At 49.4% G+C, this 26,710-nt stretch overlaps 2 pseudogenes; one reads left to right on the top strand and one right to left on the bottom strand.

Moving 5' to 3' along the window:
- Positions 1-507: 507 nt before the first annotated feature.
- Positions 508-1,164, bottom strand: LOC116909255 (annotated as a pseudogene).
- A 10,044-nt stretch (positions 1,165-11,208) lies between these two features.
- LOC116909249 lies at positions 11,209-15,735 on the top strand (annotated as a pseudogene).
- The last annotated feature ends 10,975 nt before the right edge of the window (positions 15,736-26,710 follow it).

Raw genomic sequence — 26,710 nt, 5'->3', positions numbered from 1 at the left:
CCCAATTTCCAAGTAAGGTCTGTCCTTGGAGTTCTAGGCCTGCGCTGTGTTGGAGGGACCCCCCTTCCCGGGAACATCCTTCCTTCCAGAATGAGCAGGAAGAGATTTTCTGCCAGTCCAGAGTGCTCCTCTCAGCCACCCTGGGAGTGTCCAGCTCTGTGCCAGGCACAGCCTCATCTGCTCCCCCAGACACCAAGCACTCAAGCCTGCAACCCAACAACAGGGATGGAGGCTCCAGGTCCAACGTTTGTGGTTGACAGAGGAATAAACGAAGACTCAAGACGGACAGAGGCTTCTGGAGGTCTCATGGATGAGTGAGAACCAGAGCTAGACCGGAACTCTTTCCCCACCCCCGCTGTCTACAGAGAACAACCTGGGGACAGAATTGTATTCTTTATAGAGACAAAGTCATTTCCTAGCACCCTCCCTTTATTCATAGCAAAAGTAAATTACTGCTCCCTCCAGAGGCGTGAGAGCCCAGTGGAAATGAAGAACTTGTAAAAGGCCTTAGTCCCGGTTCTCAGAGTCAGCTGTCATCTCCTCCTCAGGCTCTCCCTCAGACTCAGGTGCGCTCTCGGGCAGGTCATCGTCCCTCTGCTGGAGTCTCCCACATGCCTTTGATGGTCACTTTGAATTCAGCCATCTCATACCCAAACAGCTTCAGGACATGGACCTGCTCTGGGGTCACCTCCTTGCATACTTCATAGTCAGATGTCAGGGACACCACACCTTTCTTGAGGGCAGCGGGCAGGCCCAGCTGTGGCTCCATGGAATGCGGGAAGTGCTTCAGTGGCCCTAGATCCGGGCTCACAGTTAAAGTCGCTTTGTTCGAGCAGCATCCGTTTCTGCTTACTTTTGTCTTCGTATTCGTTAGATGGTCTTTGACCCGAGGCCACCACATCACCTTGTTTTTGCCAGAGAACGTCCAGCTGTGCTTGCAGGCATCATGGATGTCCTCCTGCTTGCTGTTCCTCGTGTTGGCCACAGAGAGGATGAAGAGGTACCTGTAGGTGTCCGCACATTTCCAAAGCTCTTCTGTCAGGTTCTGCTTCAGTTCCGAGCCTTGGCAGTTTCTGTTAAGGAAACTTTCTTGTCCCCCTTGGATTTGGGATTGCACCAAAAACTGCAACTGGAACTCTGGAGCCCTTCAGTCAGTGTCCTCATAGTCCTAGAGCACGAAGGGACGGCCTACACACACACACGCACGCGCGCGCACACACACACACACACACACACACACATACATATACACACACACACACTCACACACTCATACACAGACACACACACACACACATACACATATACACACAGACACACACACACACACACACACACACACACACACACACACACACACACACACACACACACACACACACACACACACACACACACACACACCCACCCACACACACACACACACACACACACACACACCCTCCCACACACCCACACCCACACCCCCCCCCACCCCCCCCACACACACACACACACACACACACACACACTCACACACACTCTCTCTCTCTCTCTCTCACACACACACACACACACACACACACACACACACACACACACACACATCACTTAATCAACTTCCCTACCACTTAAGCCTACCCACTTAGGGATGGGAGGAAGTGCATGCAGGCAGGTGGCTGCTCTCCCACTGTGTTAATTTCCTGAAGCTGCACTAACAATAGACCACACACTCAGGGGTTTGCATCATTCACAAGCTCTATCATAGTCCTTGAGAGGTAGAAACCCACAGAGCTTGTGGCTGTAGCCTTTGGGAGGCTCTACCACTTCTTGAGGCTGCTGCTGCCCTTGGCTCGTGGCTCCTTCATTAGGTCTCTTCTGGAGCTCCTGCTGCTGACACCTTCCAATTCTTGCCTTTAGGAGTATCTCTGTGACAATGGCGGGCTCACCTGGCTCCTTAACGACACCGGCAAAGTCCCTTTTGACACACCCTGAGCACTGGATTGAGGACATAAAAGTTCTCAGGGGCCATTAATCATGTCCGATTTTCTGTGGGTTCCATTATTCATGTCTGATTTTCTGTGGGTTCCATTATTCATGTCTGATTTTCTGTGGGTTCTTTAAAACTGTTTATGTTTTTGTGTGGATTAAAAACACTAGTGATTAACTCTGAGTCACCAAGAATGCATTAGCATCAAATGAAGGAAAGAAATCAAAGCCTCCCCTTGGGGTCACTGAACCAAGAGTGAGCCCAGATTAGAACTCTCCACTTCAGTCTCCCTGTGCCTTCTGTCCTCTTGTCTGTCTGTTGTATGAGTCTGAATCTGTGCCTGCCTGAAGGCTGCCATGTGACCGCGTCCCCGTGCGTCTGTTTGTCTGCAGGTGTCTGTCCCTAACAAAGGGCTTTGCTCTGTTCTTATTGCACAACACAGAAAGCATCGCAGGGGGAAGGGGTGAGGGAGACTCCACAGAAATCGTAAGCAGAATCTTACAGGGGACTGAGTCACCGACTGCAACTGTCCCAGATGGCTAACAGTGCTACAAACACCGGTGTCTGTCAGGCCGTGTCTGTATGTTGTGTCCACCAGTCATAATAGATGTTCACTTTCTTTTTTTTTTTTTTTTTTTTTTTTTTTTTTGGTTCTTTTTTTTTTTTTAACATCCACCCAGGGCCTTTGCTTCCTAGGCAAGCGCTCTACCACTGATAGATGTTCACTTTCTAAGGTTACTTTTGACCTCTTTTTGCTCTTTTTAGCAAATGATTATTAGAACATGCATGCATTACTGTGAGTTCAGGAAGAACAAATTTTTAAAAAAATATATTTATTTATTTCACATATGAGTACACTGTCACTGTCTTCAGACACACCAGAAGAGGGCATCAGATCCCATTACATACGTTTGTGAACCACCATGTGATTGCTAGGAACTGAACTCAGGACCTTTGAAAGAGCAGCCAATGCTCCTAACTGCTGAGCCATCTCTCCGGCTCCAAGAATACAGCATTTAAGATTACAGTTTTGCATTAGTTTAGACTATAAAGGTCAGTTACATGGGAAATGCAAGGCAAGTAATACCCATTGTTACCTTGTTCTCTTGAGGGCAGGTTAAGCAAAAAGTCCCAGTCCATAGTGGGACAGCTGTCTTAAGTGGCTGTGAGGTCTAGGAAAGTTCCCATGACTTAGAATATACGAGATATTAAATAATATTATATCACTACAATATTTGTTGTTGTTTTGTTTGTTTTGCTTTATTTTGAGACAGTCTCAAAATGTAGCTCTGGCTGTCCTGGAACTCGCTATGTAGATCAGGCTAGCCTCAAACTCACAGAGATCTGCCTGCCTTTGCCACCTGAGTGCTGGGATTAAAGGCACATGCCACTACGCTCTGTTTAACATCACCACAATTTTTATTTTATGTGTACGGGTGTCTGTGCACCACATAGCTGCAGTGCCTGAGGAGATCAGAAGGGGGTGTCAGAGCCTTTGGAACTGGAATTCCAATTGTTAGTTGGCAAGTAGGGTCTGGGACCTGAACCCATGTTTTTCTGGAAGAGGGACAAGTGCTCATCACCGGGTCCTCATTCATGTTTTACAGTACAGGGATGAAATCCCAGCCCTATGCATTCTACACGCGTGCTCTATCTCTGAGTTACACTCCAACCCTCGGAGAGCACTCTGCCTCCTACACATCCATCACTTCCTCCTCTCACACATCTCTCCCCATCCTGGGCACATCTACACGCCAGGTCCGTGATGACCACCACTGCTCAGAACAAAAGGGAAAGAGATGGAAATAGAGCCAACTCTGGACGACGCTCTCCACCTGGCTCTCACAACCCTGACAAGCAGAGGCCTTCTTGACAGTAACAAAATTATAGGCTCAGTGTATGTCAGGTCCTTAAACACCTTGTGGTTTCAGACACACACAAGCCCATTGTTAGCAAGGATTCTCTATATAAGTAGGTGCAATACGGTTTATTATGGACACACAGCCACAGAGACCACGAAGTCCTGAGATCTGTCAGCCATAGAAGCCAAAAGGGCAAGACCCAGAGATGTGCAGCTGCTGTGAGTTTATTACCTTGTTGTTGTTGTTGTTGTTGTTGTTGTTGTTGTTGTTGTTGTTGTTGTTATTTGAGACAGGATTTCTCTATTATGTCGACTTGATTATTCAGGAACTCCCTGTGTAGACTAGGCTAGCCCCAAACTCATAGATTCAATTTGCCTCTTCTTTTTGTGCTGGGATTAAAGGCATGCCCAGCTTATTATTACATTTAGGGAGTGTGTGTGTGTGTGTGTGTGTGTGTGTGTGTGTGTGTGTATGTGTGTGGTATGGTGTGTATATGAGTATATGTTTGTATGTGTGTATGGTGTGTGTGGTATGTGTATGTGAGTGTGTATATGTGAAGTATGGTGTGTATTTGAGTGTGAGTGGGGGGTATGTGTGTATGTGAGTGTATATGTGTGTGGTACAGTGTGTATGTGAGTGTGTGTGTATGGTGTGTGTGAGTGTGTATGTGTGTGGTGTGGTATGTATGTGTGAGTGTGTGTGTGTGTGTGTGTATGTATGTGTGGTGCGGTGTGTATGTAAGTGTGTATGTGTGTGGTGTGGTGTGTGTGTGAGTGTGCATGGTGTGGTGTGTGAGTGTGTGTTGGTGTGTGTGTGTCTGTCTGTGTGTGTGATGGTGCACACAGAGGTCAGAGGACAACTTGTAAGCAGAAATCGACTCTTTGATTCCACCATGTGTTCCAGAGATCAAATTCAGGTTGTCAGCCTTAGTGGCAAGCACCTTTCCCCACTGAGACGGCTTGGCCTGGGCTTGTTTAAGTACTGGAGTCCATAGGCCCAAGAGTCCAAAAACAGAGTGAGAGGGGTGTTCAGCTTCAGAGGCAAGAGATTCCCCTCTCTGGGAGAAGCAGATCTTGCCAACAGTGAAGAAAGGTGGGTCTCTGTACTTGGAAAACTGACTCAAGTCTTACCGAGTCCTCCGGGAGCCCTCACATGTGGCAGAGACTGCTCTACCAGCCACGGGCATTGCCCAGTGGCACACACTCAGGTTAACTACCATGGCCCTCTGAGGAGCCTGAGGCCCACACAGGGTCACACAGCCTGCGCTCCATCCCTTAGGTTCATGTTCACTGGATGATGAAGGAATGTCTGTGTGACAGGGTGCAGGGGAAGGGGCTCTAGCACATGCTGTGGCCAAGATCTGGGTGCGCGCTGGGAGACCTAGGTGTGGTCCAATACTCAACTGTGCCTGGCCATGCTCCTCCTCTTGTCCCTATGCACAGGTGTCCTATACCAGCCATAGCCAGCTGTCCCCAAATAGCCTCCCTCGACCAGCTGAGCCCTATCCATCACTACAGCCCTGGGGACCTGAAGATGGTGGCCCAGCTGCAGCCATGAGGTCCAGAACCCCATGGGTCCTCAGTTATCCTCAAAGCCAGAAACAGCTGATGTCTTTTTTCTTTTGAGCCAGTCTCAGGCCAGGCTGGCATTAAAATCACAGGATGACCTTGAATCTCCTGCTTCGACCTCCTGATTGTAAGGTGACAGTAAGTGATTTGTTGGGTACTGGGGAACAAGCCCAGGGCTTTGTGCATGTTAGGCAAGCACTCAACCAGCTGGGCCTCATGCCTAACTCTGACTCCTGAGGGCCTGCCTAACACTTTCTCGATCTCTGACAAGCCTTTTGTTTTGTCTTGTTGAGACAGGGTTTCTCTGTGTAGCCCTGGCTGCCTGGAACTCACTCTGTAGGACAGGCTGGCCTCAAACTCAGAGATCCACCTGCCACTGCCTCTGTAGTGCTGGGATTAAAGGCATGCGCCACCACTGCCTGGCAAATTTAATCATAAAAAGTAAGTGAGACAGTTTTCCATGAGATCGGCTCTGTTACTACACAGACTTGGTTTATCCAGTCTCAAGTCCACAAAGTACCAGGTGAAACGCAAATCAGATTGGCTCATTGAAGCCAATTTGCTTTCCGGCCAACACTCCGAAGGAGGCAGGAAATTCGCCTTCTAGACCGGAAATCCAAGAGACTGGCCTTCAGCTGGGTTTGGAGGTGGGCAAGATGTTGTTGTGTGGATGAGGGGCAGGAAGGCACGGTAGCAGCACAGACAGCTGCAGCAAGGGCGTGGTGTAGAAAGGGGGTGTGACCATGGGTACGTGAGAACAGCTGCCTTACCGCTGAGCTGACATCTGTGTAGGAGTCTGAGGTGTACCCTCAGGAAGAAGATGATGAAAGGTTTCGAAACAGGCACAAAGGTTTTGAAACTCCATCGCCCTGTGTCTTTCCGGTGCAAGCTTCTGAGTTACATTAGCCCCACCACACACACACACACACACACACACACACACACACACACACACACACACACAGAGAGAGAGAGAGAGAGAGAGAGAGAGAGAGAGGACAGACAGAGAGACAGAGAGAGAGAGAACGATTACTCAGAGGCATGCAGACGTGTCCACCTGCAGAGGTGACCACTGCCTCAGAGACCAGCTCTGCATCTACATATAAATTCCTTTCTGTGTTTTGCCTTTTGAGACAGGATTTCATGTAGCCCAGGCTGACACTGAACTCACAGCAAAGAGCGGTGGATGGGTCTGTCTGTGCCTGTCTGTCTGAGGGGGCTGCTGTCTGTGGCCAGCTGGACAGGCCAGTGACATGAAGAGCATGAGGACAGGCTCATGAGCAGTCCTCAAAGATTGGCTGGCTTTGGTTTTGTCTCAAGTGCCAGGACGTCAGGAGCCCCCTGCACCTTCAGCTACCGTATCAACACGCTTCTCAGCCCCCTGAGCTCACTGCATACCCAAGTGGCAGGAGATCTTGTGACTCCCAACAAACAGAAGGGTAGACTGAGGATTCAGGAGAAAGGGGCAGAAGGAAGATCTGAACCCCAGCAGCCTGGGCTCCATGGATCTACATGCTAATGGGTTTTGTGGGAACCCCTAGACCTAGCTCACAGGGATGGTGGTCTGTCTTATCTGGGAGAGCATCTCCCTTATCACCACGTAGAGCCAAAGACTTGGGACCATTGGTGTAATGGACTCCTCACCAACCAGCTTGCCTTCAAACAGCCCCTGCTCTGGGGAGCTGGCTGACACAGCTGTCCATCTTGGGGCCCTCATGCTGCCATGGGGCAGCAGGGCAGACCTCCTTAAGCAATGGTTCTCAGACTTCCTAATGCAGTGACCCTTTAATACTCTCATGTTGTGGTAACCCCCAACAGTAATTTTTTTGTTGCTACTTCATAATTGTAATTTTGCTACTGTGTTGAATCATAATATAAATATCTGTGGTCTTTAAGTGACCACTATGACAGAGTCATTCAACTCCCCAAGGGGTCTGGACCTACAGGTTGAGAACCACTGCTCTGCAGGAAGCCAATTTTCTCCTGTGTACCCACTGAATGGGAAGCCCTTGGCCAGACTCCTACATGGGGTATTCTACAGTGGCATTTTCCCCATAGAGCCATGCCACACAGGAAACCTAAGGTCAGAAATGTTAAGCAGCTTGTCCTAGGTCATACGACCCCGCTAGAATTTGAAGCCAAGCCAGTGCCTCTCAGGTCCCAGCCAAACTCAGGCCCCCTTCCCAGGTACTCTTATCCCAGCTGAGGCTTAGCAAAGGGGGACCATGGGTTTTGCTTCCTTCCTGGAGATGTAAGCCAGACCTGCTACAGAAGCACAGTATCAGGCTTACTCTTGCCCACTTCTCCAAGATCAGTTTGGGGTCAACATGTCTTCCTGATGGGTTATGTCTTGGCCTTAGTTCTTAGGGCCTTGATCCCTGCTTTCTCCACCACATCAAAGGCCAGATCAGTAGTTAACGCAGGTTAGAAAGAAATAGCCTGTGCTCCGGCCTCTGAGAGAAGCACTTTCATGCAGCGTGTGCAAGCTGGGGCCAAGAAAGGGGCCCACCTCTTCCAAATGCTCACTGTGGCAGCTAGCGTTGATTGCCCTCAGTATCCACCCTCCTTCTTCCAGAGCATTAGAATCTCTGACCCCTAGCTGAGCGTGCCGCCCAGAACGAACGCTACGTGTTGCAGCTTCCCTTGCGTCCAGGAGGGGATCAGATGATTGAATTCTGGCCAATGGACTATGAGCATAAGTGTTTGCAACTTCTGGTTGTACCCTTCATGGAAATGGTGGGTCCTTCTTTGAGTGCTAGGACAGCCAGGGCTACACCGAGGAAATCCTGTCTTGAAAAGCCAAAAACAAACAAATGAAACAAAAGAGCAGCTTAAAATGGCAGCTTTATAACACAGGATAAAGGGACCGAACACCAATAACCGCAGCATAGCTGTGGCTGCATAGCAGGACCCTAACTCAAAACACTCACCCTAAAGAGTAAGTCTCTCTACAGGGCAGGGTGGCACACGCCTGTAATCCCAGCACTGGGAGGTAGAGGCAGGCAAGTCGCTGAGGTTGAGGTCATCCTGGTCCACATAATGATTTCCAGGACAGCAAGGAAAATCCTGTCTCGGGCTGGAGAGATGGCTCAGCGGTTAAGAGCACTGACTGCTCTTCCAGAGATCATGAGTTCAATTCCCAGCAACCACATGGTGGCTCACAACTATCTGTAATGGGATCTGATGCCCTCTTCTGGTGTTGTCTGAAGACAGCTACAGTGTACTCATATAAATAAAATAAATAACTTTTAAAATTAAGGGAGAGAAAAGAAAAATCTTGTCTCAAAAAAAAAACAACAAAAAAAAAAACAACAAACAAACAAACAGGAAAATGAAGAGTAAGTTTTTCCAGGCTCAGGTGTTCAGCAAGAAAGAGATGGTCAGTGAGGACAAGAGGACAGAGGTCATGAGAGCAGGAGAACTGGACCCACCCCTTGCTGACTGAGGCTTGGGTGAGCTAGCTGGGGACTGTGCTGGAGAACTTGCCCTGCAGGAGCGGGTGCAGGAATACCGGCCAGCTGACTGGCTCGACTGTTAACTAGGCCCAGACGCAGGGCCCTGAGCTGACCCACCCCAATATCTACCTCATCTATGCAGCGCTGGAGTGTGTGAAAGGGCGGGTCCTGGGGAGGGAGCCAAAGTGCTGTATCCCCAGGACACAGGGCAAAACCAGGTAGGAGTCCTCGCGCGAGGATCCAGGACAGAGAGTGTAGCAGAAGCCACAGCGTGGAAAACAGACCAATGAACATTTGTGAGTAAAGATGTGAGGACAAAAGAGCACATTGTGAGACTGCACAGCACCCATGACGAGATTTTATTTTCTTTTAGGGTGGAGGGCAGATATGAGGAGATGGGAGGATGAATGGGATTAGGGTGCATGATGTGAAATTCACAAAGAACCAATAAAAAGTTAGAGGGAGACAGACGGGGGGTGGGGGTGGGGACAAAGTAACAGTGTGTGAAGTCAGTCTCATCACGTGAGACTCGGTGAACAGAATCCACGTTGAGTAGCACAAAGTGGAGCTGAAGAGAATGTGAAGAAAGGTGACAAGAAGAGAGGTACAAGATCCAAGTGAGCTGTCCCAGCCTGTGGTCACTGCACAAGTAAGTAAGGTGTGCATGCCACAGCCCTGAGGTGTGCATCCTCAGACGAGGGTGCTGCGGTAGCAGGGACAAACGTAAGTTCTCTCGTGGCCTCGCTTTGGAGAGAAAATGTGAAAAATGAAGTGTGTATGCTGCTGCAAGAGATGAAGAACTTGAACTACCATGGCTAATCGGGATTGAAGAACAGCTGGAAGGGGTGGTAACGAAGACTCACGGTGTGGCAGAAAAGAAAAATCAAAACCTCAGGTAGTTTGCAGACACTCCCTTGAAGCTCTTCAAAGGAACAAGTGTGGCTCCTTTGGATGCATGCTTGAGGCCGGGATGACTGCTTGCACTTTCTCCTGGATTCATGCTGAGAAAGACAAAAAGAGAGAAGAGAAGTAGGATGAGATTTCACCAGAAGATATAAGTGAAAGAGAGCCCTGGGTCCAAATGTTACCAAAATATTTTCTCTCCTAGAAGAAAAAAACAAACAAACAAAAAAAACAACAACAACAACAACAAAAAAAAAAAACAGACAAGGAAAGATTGATAAACTTGAACAAGAGAGGGGAAGAGAGAAGCAGACTTCAAAGTAGAGAAAACTCCAGTGGTCAGTAGGTGTGTGAATTCTCCTGAGTTGGCTGGCACTAGTGAAGAGGAAGCAGGTGATACCCCTTACAGTCAGGGGCCAGGTAGTACCGAGGTAGATGGTTCTGTGAGGCAGACTTACCCAGGTGCGTCCCAAGAGATGTAGACTGACAGGTTTCACTGCAGCCAGTCTTGAAAGACTCACATATATTTCACATATACTCACATATACTTCAGGTAAAGACAAATAAAATAAAATAAGATAAAATAAAATAAAATAAGAAAAGTTTCTGGAGTTCGGGCTGAAGATGGTGAAGAAGGTGAAGATGGTGAAGATGGTGAAGGTGAAGATGGTGAAGAAGGTGAAAATGGTGAAGAAGGTGAAGATGATAAAGGTGAAGAAGGTGAAGATGGTGAAGAAGGTGAAGAAGGTGAAGATGGTGAAGGTGAAGACGGTGAAGAAGGTGAAGATGGTGAAGGTGAAGATGGTGAAGAAGGTGAAGATGGTGAAGATGGTGAAGGTGAAGATGGTGAAGAAGGTGAAGAAGGTGAAGAAGGTGAGAGGTGAAGGTGAAGAAGGTGAAGAAGGTGAAGAAGGTGAAGATGGTGAAGGTGAAGACGGTGAAGATGGTGAAGGTAAAGATGGTGAAGAAGGTGAAGAAGGTGAAGATGGTGAAGATGGTGAAGATGGTGAAGGTGAAGATGGTGAAGAAGGTGAAGAAGGTGAAGAAGGTGAAGAAGGTGAAGAAGGTGAAGAAGGTGAAGGTGAAGAAGGTGAAGAAGGTGAAGATGGTGAAGAAGGTGAAGAAGGTGAAGAAGGTGAAGAAGGTGAAGAAGGTGAAGAAGGTGAAGAAGGTGAAGAAGGTGAAGAAGGTGAAGAAGGTGAAGAAGGTGAAGGTGAAGGTGAAGAAGGTGAAGAAGGTGAAGATGGTGAAGAAGGTGAAGAAGGTGAAGGTGAAGAAGGTGAAGAAGGTGAAGTGAAGATGGTGAAGAAGGTGAAGAAGGTGAAGATGGTGAAGGTGAAGACGGTGAAGAAGGTGAAGATGGTGAAGGTGAAGATGTGAAGAAGGTGAAGAAGGTGAAGATGGTGAAGTTGGTGAAGGTGAAGATGGTGAAGAAGGTGAAGAAGGTGTAGATGGTGAAGGTGAAGATGGTGAAGAAGGTGAAGAAGGTGAAGAAGGTGAAGAAGGTGAAGATGGTGAAGGTGAGATGGTGAAGATGGTGAAGGTAAAGATGGTGAAGAAGGTGAAGAAGGTGAAGATGGTGAAGATGGTGAAGATGGTGAAGGTGAAGATGGTGAAGAAGGTGAAGAAGGTGAAGAAGGTGAAGAAGGTGAAGAAGGTGAAGAAGGTGAAGAAGAAGGTGAAGAAGGTGAAGATGGTGAAGAAGGTGAAGAAGGTGAAGAAGGTGAAGAAGGTGAAGATGGTGAAGGTGAAGAAGGTGAAGAAGGTGAAGAAGGTGAAGAAGGTGAAGATGGTGAAGAAGGTGAAGATGGTGAAGAAGGTGAAGAAGGTGAAGAAGGTGAAGGTAAAGAAGGTGAAGAAGGTGAAGGAGAAGAAGGTGGTGAAGAAGGTGAAGAAGAAGAAGGCGAAGAAGGTGAAGAAGGTGAAGAAGGTGAAGAGGGTGAAGAAGGTGAAGATGGTGAAGATGGTAAAGAAGGTGAAGATGGTGAAGAAGGTGAAGAAGGTGAAGATGATGAAGAAGGTGAAGATGGTGAAGAAGGTGAAAAGAGTATCTTGGACAGACAGTGGAGCAGAGAGACAAACAAATGAACAGAAAGACAGGCTCAATATTGTTCCTGTTGATGAAAACCTGTTCACTGGGTCGGGATGAACCATAAGAAGAATAAACACACTTGGTTTAGAAGAATGACAGCAAACAAGTGGAGGAAGAAAATGAGGTCAGCTCAACGTGAGCCACATGAATTTAAATTGACTGGGTTGGTTGTTTTGCCACCTGGAATCAACGGCATGTTTATTTCCCCAGATGGTTCTGCAGGAGTTCTGCCCTCCCAAACAGGGTGTCTGTGTTTGGACTTTGACTACATCTCATAGTAAGTGAGAGCAGTTGATAAAGAAAGGGATGCCAGGGCTGGAGAGATGGCTCAGTGGTTAGGAGCACTGGCTGCTCTCCCAGAGGTCCCGACTAAAATCCTCTCCGTCTGATGCCGTTTTAATGAGTGGTTCCCTTTCCTTTGCAGTGTGTGTTGTAAGGACTGCCTGAAAAGTGAGCAGTGTGCTTGATAAAGGAACCGGCATGTGCGGGTTTGCTACACCTGTGGTGCATCTGTGGACAACGAGATGGACCCTGAGAATGGGATTTATCCAATCTGTCAGGGTCAGCCTCAGCACCCTGCGTCAAAGCTGTTTAAAGTTCTCCCCCTTTTTGCCAATAAAGTTGTAAATAAAAACCATCATACATTCAAATCCAACTATGGGCTTTTTAAGAAGATATTTTCTATGCAAAGCTTCTTAACAGTCCTGGCTTAGTCTTTTAATTAGATGTTGATTATATTGGTGGTAGGTGTCACAGAAAGCAGACTTGGTTTCTTAGCACATGTCATATAACCATGGAGTATTACTTTAGCAGGACATCCTCTCTCCTGTGTCTGCTTCAGTGAAATGTTCCTCCACGAGTCTGCCTTAGCCTTCTATCTGTGTCCACTTCAGGAAAACACTCCTTCACGTGTTTGCCCTAGACAAACATCATCCAACACTCTCCAAAGAACCCTTAACTTTCCACTTCCATGGAGTACTGACGGTGTTAACAATTGCTATTTTTCATTTCCAAAAAAGACCAGTGATACTTCAATTCCTGAACTGTTAGGTCATCAGGCTAATTAAATGCCACCTGCAATTAAACCAAAAAAAAAAAAATATTAAGTTTTTCCAGTTTCAAGTCTACTCGCAGTCAGAACCCAGCACCACTGAGAACTCTGGTGCTGATGTTATGGTCCCCCAACTCACTCTTGTCACTGAAAGGAGCCCCACTTCTTGGGGAAAATGGCTGATTCTACGTGGAAGATATATAAGATTTGTCTGTTGCGTGTCATTATGCAGAGACCAAGGGAACTAACAAACAATAGGTTGTCAGGAGAGGGGAGGAGCCCAGAGCAGGGAGCTCCTGAAAGGTTGTGTCTTAGGAGAGGTGACACCCCAGAGCAGAGAGTTCCTGACTGAGCACAGTTCTGAACACTGCAGAGGGTTAGCTCAGACTAGGAAAAGGACGTAAGGCCATTTGGTCTCCACCGCAAGTATATAAAGAGGGCACATGCCTAGGCTGGTTTTATGGAGAAAAAGCCTGAGTCACTGGGTGGCAACTAGGAAAATCCCCAGAGTCTTGCAGCTGTGTGGGTGGCTGAGTTGGGATTTAAATCCGGGCAGTATGCCTCTGCGGTCTTCTAGGCGACTTCTTCACTAATGCAGGGCCTTCATCAGCAAGAGAGAAATGAAAATCCAGGAAACCCTCAAGACTCACAGGCAGCCAGTGAGAGCGGGTTCAGAACCAAAGATGGTACCGCCCCGGCTCAGCCGTGTCTGCACCAGGGGCTCAGAGGCCAGCAATAGTGCGAACCCAGGTGCTTGGGCTATGGCTCCTTATCCTGGGCAGCTACAGAGCACCCATTGCACCCAGATTCCCTGCCAGTCGCACATCCATGCTCTGTGCTTCAAGACCACCCTCCTATGGAGTCATTAGAATGACTCAGACATGGCCACCAAGCCTGATGACCTATTGGATCCCAGGGATACACGTGGTGGCAGATGAGAATCATCTCCTCACAGCTGTCCTCTGACCTCCACATTTATACACCGTGGCACTTACAAGCTCCTACTCCACCTACCTGGATAAATAAGTTAAAAGATAAACTGTAGACCATCTTCAATGGTAGAGACTGTCGCTGAGTCCCTGGAAACAGCCAAAGAGGAATAGGTACCACTTCCCAGACATGGGAATACTGAGGCTGGATGACACACTTAACGCTGGAGCTCACATCTTTGGCCGTGGGGCATTTCAACTCTTTCTGCCAGGTGGCTCAGCCTCCTAGGGAGGGTGGAGGGTTGGGGGTCTGCAAGAGTGAATCCTCCTTGTTTTGTGTGTGTCATCTGGACACATCTGGACAAAGCAATAGCCAGATGAGCTAGAAATAACAGTGCTTTCCCCAGCGAGAAGGGCACCCACTGGCTCCTGAGCACTCGTCCTCTGCCTCGCTCGCCCCTCTCCTCTCTGACCTCTTCTACCTCCAGGACATTTTCCTCCTGGAGCATACCCACCGCTGTGCCAGGGCTCTACAGATTAATGCTCACGGCGGGATGCCATACCTGTCTCCTCCCTCCTTTCTCTCATTCCACTGTCCACCAGAAACACGGGCAGAGCAGAGACATGCTTTGAGCTCACAGGGCTTTGGACACAATGCAGGAGTGACTAACTGAGCTTCTGGCAACAATCTATGTGAATCCCTTTTCTGCCCAGGTATAGCTTTCTTGCTGTCTTTGAAAATAACCAATGCGTGTCCTACATTCAAGGTCAAAGCTGGGGAAGCCTTGCTGGCTTTGGCTGGAAACTTTTTAGGGGCCCCAAATCAATGATTAGGAAAGAGGGTCGCACACTCTCTGCAGCGACCAAAGGCAAGGGACTAAGGGAAGTGGTGAGGAGACTCCTTCAGTACTCAGGGCCCAAAACTCCTTCCCGCTCCTGCATGCAAGAGCTCAAACACTCAGCTACCTCCTTTCAATAATTCAATAATTCAGACCGTTTCTCCTCAACGGAATCAACTTCCCACTGGCCCTTCAGGCGCCTTTTCCTTGGAGTAAGGCATCCTCTTCATGCAGTGATTCGGAGTTATCACTGCACTTGGGTGCGTCCTCTGTCTTTTGCTTCAGGTACCTCCACTGCCAGCTCTGAAGAGCTGGGTCTACAAGAGGACAGACACACTGAAGATTCTGACTGCCTTCACTAGGTGCGGTGAAGCTGCTGGGTCTCCTGTCCCAACTCCACCCAGGAGCCCTGCCCAAGAAGAGACAACAGATTTCCTCAGCCACTTCTGAAGATGCCTCTTTTGTCCCCTGGGGAGAGGTGCTCCTCCCCCAGAGTCCTCTAGGCCCTGCTTCTTTCCCCTCCGTCCCTGCTATGGTTCAGAGCCTGGTCCAGCCACTTCAGACTTGTATGCCCTGGTTGCCCAGTGTCTGGAACAATTGGTGCAGGGGCAACTCAAGTCTCCGCCCAGCTCAGAGTTTCAGGGACCCCCACGCACGGAGAAGGAAGCTCCCTAAGGAGGCTGGTAGCCTGGCTGGAGAAGGAGGCAGAAGTTATCAACCAAAAGCTGGCATCTGACCTGGCTCTGCAACGTAAATTGGCTCTCCTGGCAGCAGGCTCTTTCGCCCGCCTTATGAAACTCTTCTCTAGCAGGGAAGGTAGCTCCTCCCCGAACTGCTCCAGTCCCTCGATGCCATGCTCAGGGGCCTCCAACGCCATCCCCAGATCCTCTGGCACGCCTATCACTAGCCATGGAGCTAAGCCGATCGATGTGTGACTGGACTTGGGGGTTCTCTAGCCAACCTCACGTTAAGCACGTACACAGCTTCGTGCCCTGGATCCAGGCCCATTGGGGCTGGGTAGGCATCCTGGCCACCTCACTGTGGACTTGAACTTGCCCTTGGACTGAGCATTTCCTCGGAATTGGCTGCAGGTGACTGAAGTATGACGACACACATACTTCAGGGCTGTAGGGTGTAGGGTGGTGATTGCCCTAAATTTTTTTTTTTTTTTTGCCAAAAAGACTGTTTAGAAATGGGGGTGGGGGGAAGCGGTGCTTGTACTGGATTCCAAGGAAGGTAAGAGGCACACCAACCAAACACAAAATGGATCTCGTCTTTAGGCTTGAACCAAGAAACCAACAAAACATACTTAGTAAGCCAGATATATTGTACATGCCAGTATTTGCACCACTCAGGAGGCTGAGGCAGGAGGATTGTGAGTTCTGGCCACATCGATAATTCAAAGCCAGCCTGAGCTATATAGTGGGACCTTGTGGGGGCGAAAATCTTCATATTGTAAGAGTCGTTATAGGTAATTGTTGCCTATATAGCCTGCCATTTTGTGTGTTGCTAATGTTACAAAGAAACTGTCTCATTTGCTGGTACTGCTGGTACTAGGATCTTCTGGGCCTTGGTGTTCTTGGAAACCAATCACAACAGCAGTCAGTTAGAACGGCTTCATATAGTTAGCCACAGAAGCCTGGAGCAGAACCAACCCCCCAGCCCCACTTCCTGCACCTGTGTTGTATAAGCTTTTGTGGTATTTGCTTTATAAGCTGCCCCTGAGATGGACCCCAACATAACACAGACACCTGCATCAACATAAGAACCTATTTGGAGTAAAGCATCCATTTTGAAGAGGGGTTGAATAAAGTTTAAGTTCCCAAGATCTCCTTGGGAGTACTCCTACTTGGAAAAACAAAAATCATGTACGTGGGTAACTGACACTGGTTGGCAAGTTAAACAGGAATGTTAGACAAGGCAAGTCCCCCACCCCACCACTGAATACCCCAACCAAAGGGAGCAGGATAAATAAACAACAAAGACATGTCCCTAAGGAAGTCCCTATCCCTAAATCCTGATTGGTGGAATAACTTGGCACAGATGTTTGTAGATTTCAGGCTTAAACGCTCTATAGGATTCCGGCTGTGCGTCTCAGTTCAGCTCCTGAGTCTACATGGACTACATCCCTGATTGATCAATCAGTCTTGGGATGTGCAGTCAATAAACCAATAAGCCCTGTTTGACAGAGATGAGTGTCCGAGTGGTTTGTGCAGTGATTTCCAGACCCCGACATGTTGTACATGCTAGTATTTGCACCACTCAGGAGGCTGAGGCAGGGGGATTGTGAGCTCTGGCCAGCCTGAGCTATACAGTGCGACCTTGTAGTGGCTTACTGGTGCCCCTAAAGACTATGATGGAAGCTGGTGGGACGGCTCAGACTAAACACCCCTGCTAACCCTGCCCACCCCAGAGTTTGACCCCTGGAACCCACATGGTGAAAGGAAAGAACAGACTCCTGTCCTCTGACCTCCTCAGCAAGCTGTGGCAATCACACCCATTCCTATGTTAGACACCCTCCCCAGATTAATCTTAAAAACAACACAGTCAGGCATAGTGGCACGGGCCTTTAGTTCCAGCACTCAGGAAGCAGAGGCAGAAAGATCTCTAGGCGTTCCAGGCCAGCCTGGGCTACACAGTGAGGACCTATCTTGAAAAAAAACGAATAAAACCAGACCGAGCAGCCAGGCGGCGATGGCGCACACCTTTGATTTCAGCAAAATGGGAGGCAGAGGCAGGTAGATCTCTGAATTCAAAGCCAGCCTGGTCTGCAGAGTAAGTTCCAGGACAACCAGGGCTACACAGAGAAACCCTGTCTCAAAAACAAAACAAAACAACAACAACAGCACACACACACAAACACACACACACCACACAATACACACACACCACACAACACATACAACACACACACAACATACAACACACATAACACACATACAATACACAACACACGCAACACACATACAACACACACCCCACACATACACATCACACACACACACACACACACACACACACACACACACAAACCGCAAACCATCATAGGCTCTGCCCCTTGCCCACCAAACACTTCTTCATTCTGTTGACTTCTGTGTCTGAGGAAGTCAGGCTTTAATGCTGACCTGCTGGGTCAAGCCTTGTCCTTGTCTTGCCTTTTCCTTCAAGTGCCCACTGCATGCCTCAGATTCCTTACCTCAGATTCCTTACCTGTGCCTCAGATGAGGTCACAGTGTTGAAGGGGTGGTGAAGGCCGACAGGAACTGACACTGTGAACAAGACTAAGCGTGTTCCGGGCTTTAGGGAACCGAAGCTCTGGCTACTGCTACAGGGGTAATCATTTTTGAAGGGGGATGTTGTATGATTTGTTTTAACTTTCTATTTGTCTGAGCAGATCTGGACCCTAGCATTTTAGGGTGTCTTGGGGTGTTCCTGTATCGTTTTGGTTGTTTTGCTACAAGGCCTTGAAATATATGAACTGCAAATCACTTTTGGGGGGAGGGGGAATGGGCCATCACTATGTAGCCCAAGACTTGAACTTTGGGTAAGTCCTCTGCCTTAGCATCCTGAATACTACCACACCTGTGTGTGTGTGTGTGTGTGTGTGTGTGTGTGTGTGTGTGTGTTGTGTGTGTTGTTGTTGTTGTTGTTGTTGTTATTGTTTGTGATAAAAGTCTTACTGTGCAGCTGTGAGAGTTAGCAATAATCAATTTGATACAGAATCTTCGGAGAGGAATTGCCTCTGAGTCAGATTTGCCAGCAGGCCTGTGTGATGGATTGTCTGTGAATGCTGATTGATGTAGGAGGAACCGCCCGCCCCACTGTGGGCAGGCCCATCTCTAGGCAGAAGGTCCGGGGTTATAAGGAGGCAGACTGAGCAGAGCTGAGCTGGGCTGGAGAGAAGCATTTCTCATAGTTTCTTCTTCGAGTTCCTGCCCAGACTTCCTCAGCGACAGACTGTGGCCTGCCAGCGTGAGCTGACGCTCCGTCCTCCCTCAGTTGCTTTGTATTAAGAGTTCATCACAGCACCAGACAGGAAATGAGAGCAGTACCACAGGCTGTCTCAGACCAAACGCCAGCAGCCTCACTTTACGGAGGCTTCTTTAACATGGCTCACATCCCTCAGGATTCACCGTTTGAAGGGTACAGCTTGGATTTTTTAGCACATCCATGGAGTGGCTAACTGTACCTACAGCAAAGTTTGGCACCATTGTCATTCAGGACACGGTTAGAGAGGTTCCAGGGGACTATTCTGAACCTGCTTATGGCTTCCCTTTGACAAAAATATCTACCGTGGAGACTGCTGCCTTTCCACTGCTCCACCAGGGTGGGTAACAGGGAGCCCTGAGGTGTCACTGGCACCATAAGGCACCAGCTGGCCCAGCTTCTGACGCTGCATTTACTGCAGTCACGTGAAATGTATCTTTAGACAGTGGCGCCCACAGGCCTCACTGTGGTCCTCTCAGATCAATGCTAACCTGTCAGTTTAATGTCCTCCTTCCTCTTCCAGAGGGAGGAACACTGGGTGTGTATTACAGCTGGGGTGAAGGCTGCTACCAGGTCCGAGAAGGATTTTGTTAGGGACAAAAGACAGCAAAGGACACGAGGATAGTCTGTGTGTCAGGCTCAGCCACACAGAGCTGAACTGTGGCAGGTAGGAAAGGACGGGTGAGCTCCCCAGCACTCCTCACAGCCTGGTGAGGCATAACAAGGTCTGTCAAACCTTTAGGGGGGCACAACTGAGCTGGCCCACCCTGCCTCCTGAGCGCTGGCCTCATACCCTTGTCTGTACAGCATGCTCGTAGATGACCTACATCACCCCTACCACGCAGCCAGCACACAGTAGGTAGGAAGTGAAAGAACCTTGGGGAATGCCACCCATAGGGCAACTCCAGCTCAGAGAGCACCTGACCCTGCACCAAGAGAAAGGGAAAGGCCTGTGGAAGGGGAAGCATGAGGCAAGCAACATGGCAGGGGCTTCCCAGCTGTAGGGAGAAGAGACTCTGGTAGCAGAGGGAAAGAACAGAGTTCCCAGGCTGGCAACCCCAGGTTCCTCTCAGGCCATGTATTCTAGGCCCTGCTCATCTGTGGGCCTGGCCTGCTGGGATTCCTTTCTCCAGCTACATCACCTCCAATCCTTTGCCCTGTTGGTTCCTTTACTTAGGATGTTCAATGACTGCCTTCTTGGCGTTGGTTAGGCCAGAGCTGTATGTGCTTGGAGGGTCCCTCCCTGATCTTTCTAATGCAGTCTCTTCATTCCTCTTGGATGGAGATGACACTATATGACTCATTTATTCATGCCCCTCCCCTTTGGAATGGCAGCCATGGTGGCTGGAGTCTGTCTCCACGACCTGATAGCTGGGTAGAGATTTAATTGGGGCCAGGCTGTGTCTGGGCTGGGTTTATTAGGGTCCCTCAGGCACTGCATGGCAGGGCAGGTCACCGTCCAGGAGGGAATTTGATGTTTGCTGCAATGTATTCTTGCGTCCACACTCGGCTGTCCTGAGCTCCCAGGTTAACCTGGTTCCTGCTTGGGGACCTCTCTGGGCAGGAGACACAGGAGGGGTGAGCTGTTTGATGGCAGGAGGCTAGAGGTAAAGCTGTAGAGCCAGAGCCAGGGTCTACAAACGGTTAGGGCCCATGTCCTGTCCTAGCCGCAGACACGGACTCTGGGTGTGCTCATTTACTTATCCGATGCTCGAAACCCTGGCTGCCTCAGTAGTTCTCCAAGAACCTTCCAGAGGTCCAACAGTCCAGGCACACACAGGAGGGGCTGGCTTTCCCTCTACACCTGGCCTTCATGAGAGTGATCAGGCCAGATTATTAAACACCAACCAGTTACTACTCAGCACGGACTCTGGACACCATGGAGGCAGGTAACCAGCCTCTGCCTCTGAGACTGAGGCTTAGCGGGTCCTGGTTCTTCTTCTATTCCCCTGTCTGTCTGCCTGCTGGCCCCTGTGCATCCATTTGCCTATTATAAACATGTGCCGAACTCACGGGTTCCTGATCCTTAGAGGTTCCAGAGCCCTGGGGACCACAGGGTAGGTAAGGCTTGGCTAGACACAGGACGTGGGGAAAGGCAGGATGCGGGCAGGACGTGGCGTGCTCCCAGGGCGAGGCTTGAACGGAAGGGAGACGTTAGGAGAGGGAAGACAGCATCGGAGGCCTAGAAATGGCTCAGACAAAGGTTGGGAGGGTGGAAAAGACCTGTTAGAGGAGGCACGGCTGTAGAGGGATGGGACGGGGACATCAAGGCAGATGGTGCTGTGGGGCTGAACTCTGTGGCTTCAATAGACTGAGGAAGACCTGGAGACCTAGGGCCAAACCTCTTCCAGCTGCTCGCTCGTCTCCCTCTGGAACAGAGCGGTAGTGGAACAGGCTCAGAGGAAGCCAGGGCAACGCCAGAAACTCTAAGGTGGGCGTCAGGAGCATCGCTCCACACAAGGCTGTTTTACTTTCCTGTGTGCTGTATGACTATGGTCATGTGTGTGCACATGCATGTGGAGACCTGAAGTCAACATGGGCTATCACTCTCCACCTTGTTTTGGGGGACAGGATCTCTCACTAAAACAGAACCTTGCCAGTTCAGGAAGACTAGCTAGGCCATGAGCCCCAGGGATCCTTGTGTCTCTGCCACCACAGGTGGATTTCCACAGGTGACACACACTTCCCTGGCTATGTTCTCACCCCTCCACAGCCTGTACTGCCGTTACAGGTAGCATCCAGGCGAGGCTCTAAGCCAGTCTGCCAGCATCCTAAGCCCATGCTACACATGGGAAGACAAAGGCTCAGAAAAACTGTGCCAGATCTATGTCTTGCAGGACCCACGCGGGCAGGCGGCCTCAGGCACAGGCAGCTCCTTGAGATTTTCAGAGCCTCTAAGGGTGCAGAGGGCAGGGGCAGCAGGGGAGCAGCAGCAGCAGCAGGGGAGCAGCAGGGGAGCAGCAGCAGGAGAGCAGCAGCAGCAGCAGGGGAGCAGCAGCAGGGGAGCAGCAGCAGCAGCAGCAGCAGTGGGACCCGTTCTAGCACTTCACACACAGTCTGGTGATTTCGCCTAGCCGGCCAGATGAAGCAGGCAGCTCGGTGACCCCATCCGGCTAACACACAGACACCTGGTTGTCCATCACCTGGGCAAACAAGCAGCCAGGAACCTAGCAGAGGTAGAGCATGGGGCCTTTGCGTAGGGGAAGGAGGGTCTCGCTAGAGTGCCACGTCCCAGGAATTACCACCGCTTGCCTCATGAGCGCCTAGGCCAGCAGGAAAGCTCGGCCTTTATTCCACACACCATTTCACTTCTGGAAGCTTCCTTTTGTCTGAGATCAGATCTGCCAGACTCCGAACCCCAGGACCCTGTCCCCACCCTTGTCCCCCAAACCGGCCTAGAGCTACTGCTGGCATGTGCTGCCCCACCCTTTAGTGTCTGCTCTTCCTAGTTTGGCTGTTTTCCAGTAATTTTCCTTAATTATTTGATTTCCTGTTATTTTATGACTTCACACATTTTCCTATACCTATATACACTACGGACTTATAACATGAACTATCTTTAGTTGTAGCATATATACTTGACACATTAAACACATGATAATGTATTCCAGCACATATTAATATCATGTATTTTACTGTATAATGACAAGGAGAGCTCTCAGACCCCACCATTAGAACAGAAATCCTGGCTTGCCGTTCCTCTGCAGTTAGTAGCTTTCAGCGTCTACTTGTTCATGGATGCCATCTACATACCTCAGTTGCTTCTTGGGGAGAGCACAGAGCCATCGTGAGGGTGGGACATGGGTGCCAAACACCAGCTTCTATTACTCTAGCTCAATGTAGTGTGTCTTTATCTATTTCAAATGATCCATTAAAATCCAAAACCCAGGGCTGGAGAGATGGCTCAGTGGTTAGAGCACTGACTGCTCTTCCAGAGGTCCTGAGTTCAACTCCCAGAATCCACATGGTGGCTCACAACCATCTGTAATGGGATCTGATGCCCTCTTCTGGTGTGTCTGAAGACAGCTACAGTGTATTCATATACAATAAAATAAATAAATAAATAGGGGTTGGGGATTTAGCTCAGTGGTAGAGCGCTTGCCTAGCAAGTGCAAGGCCCTGGGTTTGGTCCCCAGCTCCAAAATCAATCAATCAATCAATCTATCTTTTTTTAAAAAAATCCAAAATCCAGCAACTACTAAGTGGTTTAGAGACACTTCCACTCTTCGAAAAAACCTGAGTCTGGTGGTTGGCAGCCACCTGTCACCTCGGTGCCAGGAAATCTGACGCCCTCTTCTGGCCTCCTTGGGCACTTGCACACATGTGGTGTATGCATGTGAACATGTACTCAGACATACACAGACATACAGATACACACACACGCGCGCACACACACACACACACATACACACACACGAGCATTCACACATCTGCCTACACAAATAAAATAAAAATATTTTGTAAAATACAATATATGGGGTCATCAAGATGACCAGGGGAGCTTTAGGAGGCCACATGCTGCCAAACCTAGTGAGGTGACTTCTACCCCAGGGACCCACACGGTAGAAAGAGAAAACCAACTCCCACCAAGCTGTCCTCTGCCCTTCACATGCAGAGAACAGTACCTGCTTGCCTCCCCAGCATGCAAAAATAAATAAAGTTTAAAAATATATATGTTTTAAAGAGAAAAACGGACCTTTGAGATGGTTCAGTACTGAGGTCTGTCTCGTCTCAGACCTCTTGCCCCCAGCATGGGTTTAGGCTCTCACCACTGTGCCCAGCTCTCAGGAGCTTGCTGGCTTTCACACTCGGGCTCTCCTGTTTGTGCAGCAGACACTGGTCAAGCCGTCTCCTGGCCTCCTCAATTGTCTTTGATGGTGGGACCAGACCCCAGGGCTTTATGTGTGTTAAATGCCCATTCCACACTGAGCTACGCCTTGATATTTTGAATGAGAGTTTACATTCTTTCTCATACTATATTTTTTCTAAAGCTGCCCAAACAATACCATAGACCGGTTGGCTTAATCAATAGAAAATTATTTTCTCCAGCCTTATGGGATGGAAGTTCAAAGCTGAGGTGTGTGTAAGACTCCAGCTTCAGAGAGAGGTTCTGTCTCTAAAAGGAAGGTGGAAAGCAATGGAAAAAGACACAGAGTCTCAATTTAGGGTCTTCACATGTGTGTGCCCACACACACACACACACACACACACACACACACACATACACACACACAAAACATATACACAAATGATTTTTATGTTGTTTCCATGTATTGAACAGGTTACATCTGTTCTTTCATTTTTTTTATTTTTTAAATATTTACTTATTTCATGTATATGCATACACTGTCTCTTCACACACACCAGAAGAGGGGCATTGGATCCCATCACAGATGGTTGTGAGCCACCATGTGGTTGCTGGGATTTGAACTCAGGTCCTCTGGAAGGGCTGTCAGTGCTCTAACCACTGAGCCATCTCTCCAACACATCTTCCCCCTTCCCTCTGTTCTTTCCTCCTCTTTTCCTTTAGACAAAGTCTTATTCCGCAGCTCAGGATGGTCCAGAACTCTCAATCCTCCTGGCCTCCCGACAGATGACAGATGTGGGCTAGGCTGCTAGGCAAGCCACACTTCTCCTGCTCCCTCAGCCATGGTTCTGGACTACGGGGAACAAATGCAGGGCAAAGAGCCTTTTGTGAAAAACATGGGACTACTGGCTGCATTGGCAGTGCAGCCTGTCAGTAGGGGCCTGCCCAGCACGCACAAAACTCTGGTTCCACTCATGTCCAATATCATGGAAACTGGGCCTGCAGTACAAGCCTGTTGTCTCAGCACTTGAGCAAGGAGGAAAGTAACGAATACATGTTTTAACATTCAGTGACTTTTCCCCTGTAAGTAGACTCATTTTTAAAGGAATGAGTGTTGAGTGTGCTACTATCAAAAATGAGAAAGTAACATCTGGCTCATAAGACAAAAGGAACTGAGGCATAAATGCTTAGGAAACAACACCTGTAGTTCAGAGTGTCTGCCTGAGGTGGGCCGGCAAACCTTCTCTCTGGATGTAAGGGGCAGAACCCGCAACAGATAAAACAGTGAAGCTAGCTATTCAGCAGCCAGTGATGCCTGCCCTCTTTGGAGGAGAAGGGGAAACTCCCCTCATTCCACCTAGCCTCGTTCTGCAGAATTCACCAGTGGTTCTCCTCTCCCTGGCCAGGAAACTCCCTGTGGACAACTAAGTTTCACTTCACTTTCAGGCCTAAGCCTCTCCTGGGAATTCCTGCCTAGGCTCCACCTCCTAATTGCTGGCTGTGCGGGAAGGCCCCACAGCAGGGTGTCTCCCCTGAGGCTAGTTGAGGCTTCTCTACGCCCAGACCCAGCAAGCCTCTTCTTGTCCCATTGCCTCTGGCATTCTGGGGGAAGTGGGCACAGGGCCAGGATGGCCCACAACAGGCCCAGCTGGGCCCCAGCGAGTCCTTACTTATCCTTCTTGTTAATGAAAAGCTGAGAACCTCCAGCCAGTCCACTGGGAAGACTCTGGGCCAGATGTCACCATGGAGAAAGAAGGGGCTCAGAGACAGGAAATGGGTTGCCAGAGGCAAGGGAGACATCCTGCCTGCTTGTCAGGGAAAGCAGGCTCCTGGCTACCAGTGCAGGGCTCCAAGCTGCCTGTATGGCTCAACCACAGGCAAGATGCGGGCAGCCTCTGCCACCTTCAGTAGCTGACTTACCCACTGACTGCTCCAAGTGTGCTTGCCACATTATCAACCCCTCCTGGGAGCTCATAAGAAAAGCAGAATCTCAGCCAGAGGGTGCAGGAAGCAGAGGCAGGCAGATCTCTGTGAGTTTGAGGACAGCCGGGTCTACAGAGTGAGTTCCAGAACAGCCATGGCTACACAGAGAGACCCTGTCTCACAAAGCCAAAAACAAATAAAACAACAACAAAAAGTGGAATCCCGGGTTCAAAGCAGTTATTGCACTGTGACACTCTCTCTTGGGTGACTTTGAGGCATGGACCTGTTTGTGCCCCAGTGTCCTCAGCTGTACAATAGAGGCTGAGTTTGAGAATATGCAGTGCTTAGTAAAGTAATCAACTCATGCTGAGTGCTAGACAGGGCCTCATACAGCCTAGGCTGGCCTCAAACTCAGCAGGTAGCTAAGGAAGACTCCTGAGTTCCTGGTTCTCCTGCCTCTACCTCCTAAATACCGGGATTACAGGTGTGTGCTGCTGTGTCCTCTTTCTGCAGTCCTGGGCATGAAACCCGGTCTTCGTGCCTGCTAGGCAAGCGTTCTACTAGCCTGGCACTTTTCAAATTTCCTGTCTATTTTGTTACCATGAGTGAGGTTACCCATGTGGGCTCCTGCCAGCCACTGGCCTCTCCTCCGCCATCTCCAGCAGTGGGATGCATGAGACCCACCATGAAGCCGAGGAAGCTGCAGCTCGGAGAGGTGAAGTCACTGGCCCGAGATCCAAATGAGGTGGTCTGAGTCTTCTCTAAACTTACCCGTTAGTAAGTAACCAGTGAGCTGGTAGGAGTCCTTCCCCTGTTACTTGATGGGTTCCCAATTCTATGAGGTCTGTTTGCTGTTGACCCCGTTTTTCAGACGAGGAAAAGTGAGACACAGAAGTCTTGCAGTAGGCAAGGCTAGATTGAAGTAGGGAGACCAACTCATTTCTGTGCTGTGTTCGCACCTCTTACCACGTCCTCCCCTCGGTCACATATCCCTGCTCCCGTTTATCTCCCTGTCAACCCCAGTTCTACAGTTCAGAACCTCCCTCTTCCAGGTCTAGACCACTAATGAGCTCTTGGCCACCTGAGGCCAAAATCACAGATGCTGGACTGGCTTTGGGGAAGAACCTGCTTCCTTCCAGCCTGCACTTCCAGCCGTGGTTCAGGTGGTTCATGGGGCAGGAGCTCCAAAGCCAGCGATGGGCAGATCTGTGAACAGCAGCTGCTGTTCTGGTCTGTGGGGCAGCTGGTCCAGAGCCCTGCTTCGTTCTGCCTCTCTACACCAAACCCAGCTCACCTCAGCCTGGTCCTTCAGCAGCAGAGACAAC

The sequence above is a fragment of the Rattus rattus genome, chromosome 9, assembly GCF_011064425.1.
Source record: "Rattus rattus isolate New Zealand chromosome 9, Rrattus_CSIRO_v1, whole genome shotgun sequence".
Taxonomy (NCBI): Eukaryota; Metazoa; Chordata; class Mammalia; order Rodentia; family Muridae; genus Rattus; species Rattus rattus.
Note: the sequence above shows the minus strand (reverse complement) of the source record. Positions and strands in the feature narration are given on the sequence as shown.